Source organism: Cupressus sempervirens, chromosome 7 (assembly GCF_028749045.1).
Source record: "Cupressus sempervirens isolate cs-2001-9-10 chromosome 7, ASM2874904v1, whole genome shotgun sequence".
NCBI lineage: Eukaryota > Viridiplantae > Streptophyta > Pinopsida > Cupressales > Cupressaceae > Cupressus > Cupressus sempervirens.
In genome coordinates, this window is record NC_143124.1 from 782,241,197 (window position 1) to 782,247,755 (window position 6,559).

Genomic DNA, 6,559 nt, shown 5'->3' on the forward strand with positions numbered 1-6,559 from the left:
ACTTTACATGACCCCAAACCACTTACTTAGAGGGCTAAAACTTCTAACATGAAAGTGATTCCATTTTAAGAAGATACACCAGTATACCATTCAAAAATGCTAACTTAACATCCATTTGATAAACTTTGAAACCATTGTATGTAGAGTAAGAAAAAAAGTTCTCTCACCATCGAGTCTAGATATAGGGGCAAATGTCTCTCCATAGTCAATTCCTTCTTCCTAAGAATAACCTTTACAAACTAGCCTTGCCTTATTTCTTGTTACTTCACCTGTAATGTCCCCGTTTTGGAGGAATTAATTATTTATAAAGTTATCGATAAAAAAATATATTACAAGATAAATTTATATTTAATTAAGTGATATATCTTATAAAGTCATTAAATAAAATAATGTTCTAGAGGTTGCTGGAAGGAGCAGAGAAATAATTAAAAAAAGAGGCCGACCTATCAAGGAAAAATGAATAAATAGGCATTGAGGGCTCATTGACTATCATTGAGATTTATTATTGCTTTTTGCTTATGTGTGTTGTGGAGCCTAGGGTTTCTGCAAGTAGTCACAATTGGCCATTGAGAATGAAAACTCTCAATTGGTACGTAATTTTGAGGGTGTGAAAGATCACCTAAATTATTGTAGCTATGGGAAGGATGTTTCAGTCCTTTCACTTGTGCCTAATTGCTGGTTTGGAGTTTCAAGTGGAGTTGCACTTTCACTATATCATCGTCAGTATTCAGTCTCCAGTATATGATCAATCTAGGTTCTTCATTTCAATTTTTAGTTGTAACAAGTTCTCAATTGTATACAACCAGTTAGAGTTTGTCTGTAATGTGCCATGTTATAATGTTTTGGTGCTGAAAATTTCCATATCATTTGTAAAAACATTTGGTTTTCATTGAATGAATACATTGGCACTATTATTTCCTTATTTCAGCAATATACTTTAGCAGTGTATTAAATTTAGGGTTTTTTTTAGTGGCCAATTGGAAAGGGTCATTACAGTGGTATCAGAGCAGGTTTCTTGCCAACCTGATAGGGTTTATCTAGCCAATTTACATAGGGAACTAGCATAACTAAGAATATGGCTGAGAGACAATCTCAAAGCCCATCCGGAAGTGTGCGAGATGATGAGACATTACAGCATCAGGAGAGACTTCTATAGTCAATAGAGGCAAGTACATAGACAATAATGGTTATGATGCAACATTTGATTGGGGAAAATAGGAGAAATAATCGTGATATTGACCAAGATGACAGGAGCATAGCAGGATCACAACATAGGACATGTTGTAGAATAGCTGACAGACCTACACGTCCTACATTCAGGGAAGAAACTCCAGCACACACACCTGATGCTATGGTAATAGATATTGTAGATGAACTTCAACAAGCAAGGCATGAGTGGGATTCATTACCAACATATGTACAGGATGGGTGTACATTTGATAGGTACCTAAACTACAAAGCTGCCAGGCAGAAGCAGGAAGATAAAACCAGTGAGTTGCAATAGGTCACCAACAATTTGGTATTACCCACATTTGATGGTAGTGGAAAATGACTGCTCATGCTTGGATTCAAAAGGTGGATACTTTCCTATATTTGAAGACTATGACAGAATTTGAAGTGCTCAAGTATGCCACTTTACACTTAGATGGGGCAGCACAAGATTGGTGGACACAAGGTATGATCACATTGCAACACAATTAGATAACCACTTATCAAGAATTCGTGGATCGGTTGATAGAAAGGTTTGATAAAAAAATCCTGAAGTTTATTTCTGGGAGTTAGCCCAATTGAGACAATCAGGAAGCTTAGAACAAATTATTAATGACTTCCAAGATCTTGCAGTGATGGTGCCTGACATTTCAAAACAGAGGCTAGTCATTTTATTCATAGAGGGATTAATTGAACCACTCAATGGGTGGGTAAAGGCTTTTGATTCTCCTACATTACAGGAAGCCATTAAGAAAGCCCACAGTATGAAACTTTTTGCTCCAGCAAACTGGTTTAGTTTGAAGAGTTCTTCATCATTTAGATATAACAAAGGGGAATTCAACAAGGGTAAAGAGAAGGTTAGTGACTCAAAAGGAAAGTCAGCTATACCTTTGGATAAGAAAACACTTAATGACCTATGTAGGAAGAAGCTATGCTTCTTTTGCAAAGGTCCTTATGAGTTTGGTCATGATTATCCTATGAGGCCTAAGGGGAAGGCTGACCGGGCAATGTGGGCTTATTACGAGGGTTCAGATTCAGACAGCTCAGAGAACCATGATGAGGATCCTAATGGGGTAGAGGGTGAATAGGAGAAATATAGTGCTGAGAAAAAAGAGGCTCCAAAGCTATATTTATAGGAGGCATGTCTGTCTAGTATTCAAAGAGAGGGATCTTTTAGACTCTGGGGAGTCTTGCAGGGCAGAAGGTTATTACTCTATTGGATACAGGTGCCACACATAATTTCATTGATGCATGATTTGTGGAGAGGCATGGACTCATTACTGAGGAGTTCAAAGGATTGAGAGTCAAGGTAGTTGATGGATATACTCTTTGTTGTGACAGGATGGTGTGAGATCTACCTTTGTGCCTGAACAACTATGAGTTCAAGGTAGACTATCATGTGGTCAACATGGGTGACATGGACATAGTACTTGGGATGCAGTGGCTACATTCTTTGAAGGAGGTTACTCTAAGACTAGAGGATATGGAGACACAGTTTGAGGTGGATGGTAGGACTCATGTGTTGAAGGCTATTCATAATGGTGATGTCAGGACTATCTCACTTAGATGGATGGAGAGATTAGCTAGGCATAATAATATAGAGTGGGCAAAAATATGTGCCTTGATGCCTACCCAAGAAGAGCAGCATAAAATTGAATATCATCCAGATATTCAAAAATTGAGAATCAAGTATGAGAAGGTTTTTAGCAAGATTCCACCAGGCAAGCCACTAGACAGAGGCATTGAGCACATTATCGAGCTGGAGGAAGGCGCTAAGCCTATCATGATCACACCATACTGGCACTCAAAATGACTCAAAGATGAGATTGAGAGGACCATCAAGGAGTTGTTAGCAATGGGACACATTAGACCAGGTAAGTCACCTTTTGCATCTTCTGTTGTTTTGGTAAAAAAGAAGGATGGTACTCTACAAATGTGTATTGATTATAGGGTGTTGAGTAAAAGAACTATAAAGAATAGATGTCCCATCCCATGCATCGATGAGTTGGTAGAAGAATTTCATGGGGCTTGTTATTTCACAAAAAATGATTTGAGATCAGGCTATCACCATATTAGAGTTTGAGAGCAAGCTATTGAGAAAACTGCTTTCAGGTGTCACTGTGGGCACTTTGAGTTTGTAGTCATGCCTTTTGGTTTGACTAATGCACCTGCCACTTTTTAGTCCACTATGAACAAGGTCTTCCACCATCAGTTGAGAATTTTTTTTTTGGTTTTCTTTAATGATATTTTGATCTATAGTAGGACATGACAAGAACATTTAGAGCACTTGGAGATAGTATTGAGCATTTTACAGAGGGAGTCCTTGTATTGCAAGGACTCCAAATGTGATTTGGGGATGACAAAATTTTTGTATCTTGGACACATCATTAGTGCAAAAGGAGTGCAAATGGATCCTAAAAATATTCGTGCTATTGTTGACTGGCCACCACAAGAGAACCTTACATAGTTAAGAGGGTTCCTTGGTCTATGTGGATTCTATCGCAGGTTTGTCAGTGGCTACTCATGATATGCAGTGCCCATGATAGATTTTTTGAAGAAAGGGGCATTTGTGTGGACTCAGGAGGCACATGAGTGTTTTATGTGGTTCAAGGAAATAATGACTGCATGCCTAGTATTAGCATTGCTTGATTTCACAAAGCCATTTGAGCTTCAATGTGATGCTTCTGGAGAGGGAGTTGGTCCTGTACTCATGCAGGACAAGCATCCTATAGCTTATGGGAGTAGGAAACTTAGAGGGCTTGAGAGATCATTCAGCATATATGATAAGGAGATGTTGGCCATCATGCATGCCTTGGCCAAATTCAAACAGTGTCTTATGGGCAGAAAATTTTGTATTAAAACTAATCATAATAGTTTGAGGCACTTTTTGGGACAGCGGGACCTGAATGATCATCAATAGAAGTGGGTGAATAAGTTACAGGCATATGATTTTGATATCACATATCTTAAGGGGACACAAAATATTGTTGCAGATGCTTTATCTCATAGGCCACACCTCACTTCTATGATTAAGATATTAGAGGATTGGTGACACTTGATTGTAGCAGAATATGCCAAAGACACATGGGCCTTTGCTATAGTGGAGGGAACAAAAAATGACACTAGATACACTCTCATAGATGATTTGATCATTTACAAGAATAGGATTTACTTAGTTCCAAGATTGAAAGTGAAGCAGTTTATTTTGAGAGCATTCCATAATTCACCTACAGTAGGCTATCCTGGGTATTTCAAGACTTATAGGTTAGTACGGGAGCGATTCACTTGGAAGGGACTTAAGGCTGATGTTTTATAGTATGTGTTTGAGTGTCATGTTTTCCAGTAGAACAAATAAGAGCATACTTATCCAACAAGGCTCCTACAACCACTTACTATTCCTGATAAGAGTTGGGAGTGCATCTCTATGGATTTTATTATGGGCTTTCCCAGGGCCCAGGGATGCAATTGTATCTTTGTAGTGGTGGATAGGCTGACAGAATATACTCACTTCTTCCCTATCGCTACTACATACTCAGCAACTCAGGTGGTAGAGGTCTTCTTCAGGGAGGTTTTCATATAACATGGTTTTCCTTATAGCATTGTGAGTGACACGGACAGCCACTTCATGAGTCACTTTTGGCAGGAGGTATTTCAGTTGTGTGGTACTAAGCTTACACCTAGCACTAGTTATCACCCATAGACTGATGGTCAAATAGAGATTGTGAACAAATTGGTGGAAGGGTATTTTAAGAATTATGTGGCAGATCAACAACGAGCTTGGGTCCGATGGATATATCTCTGTGAGTATTGTTATAATACTACATACCATATAACTATACAAATGACACCCTTCATGGAACTTTACAGTTATGAGGCACCCAATTTCTTAGAGTTGTTGTTGGGAGATAGTCGGGTACCCCGTGTAGGTGAACTATTATAGGAAAGTAAGGATATAGTTGCTACTCTCAGAGACAACACTGCTAGAGCTCAGAACCAGCAAAAGTAGTACGCAGACAAGAAGAGGACTAAGCGTAGCTTTGAGGTAAATGATATGGTTTACCTCATGTTGAAGCCATATAAGCAGTCCACTCTCAAGAAGAGTGGTGTAGAGAAACTCAAGCCACGCTATTATGGATCATTTAGGATCGTCAGGTGAGTTGGTGAGGTGGCTTATGAGTTGGAGATTCCTGCAGATAGTAGAGTGCACAATGTGTTTCCTGTATCACGCCTCAAAAAAGCATTGGGTCAGAATGTGATGCCTTCTATAGTATTACCTCCCTTGGATGATGAGGGAAAATTGATCTTAGTGCTAGAAACCATTCTAGATAGTAGAGAGAAGCAGCTTCGCAGGAGAGTAATTAGAGAGTATTTGGTTAAGTGGAAAGATTTACCTGTTGAAGATGCTACTTGGGAGGGAGAAGTGATTTTGTAGCATCCAACATTAAGATTGCTTGAGGCCAAGCAATTTTAGGGGGGGGGCAGACCTGTAATGTCCCCGTTTTGGAGGAATTAATTATTTATAAAGTTATCAATAAAAAAAATATTACAAGATAACTTTATATTTAATTAAGTGATATATCCTATAAAGTCATTAAATAAAATAATGTTCTAGAGGTTGTTGGAAGGAGCAGAGAAATAATTAAAAAAAGAGGCTGACCTATCAAGGAAAAAAGAATAAATAGGCATTGAGGGCTCATTGCCTATGATTGAGATTTATTATTGATTTTTGATGATGTGTGTTGTGGAGCCTAGGGTTTCTGCAAGTAGTCACAATTGGCCATTGGGAACGAAAACACTTAATTGGTATGCAATTTTGAGGGTGTGAAAGATCACCTGAATTATTGCAGCTATGGTAAGGATATTTCAGTCCTTTCACTTGTGCTTAATTGCTGGTTTGGAGTTTCAAGTGGAGTTGCACTTTCACCATATCATCTTCAGCAGTCAGTCTCTAGTATCTAATCAATCCAGGTTCTTCATTTCAGTTTGTAGTTGTAACAAGTTCTCAATTGTATATAGCCAGTTAGAATTTGTCTGTAATATGCCATGTCATAATGTTTTGGTGCTGAAAATTGCCATATCATTTGTAAAAACATTTGGTTTTCATTGAATGAATACATTGGCACTATTATTTCCTTATTTCAGCAATATACTTTAGCAGTGTATTAAATTTAGGGTTTTGTTTAGTGGCCAATTGGAAGGGGTCATTACATCACCATTCTCATCCAATTTATTTCTGTACACCCACTTGGTTTCAACAACATTCTTATTCTCTGGTCTAGGTACAAGTGACCAAGTTTTGTTCTTCTCACTTTGATCAATTGCTTCATTCATAACTTTAAACCAGTCTTCA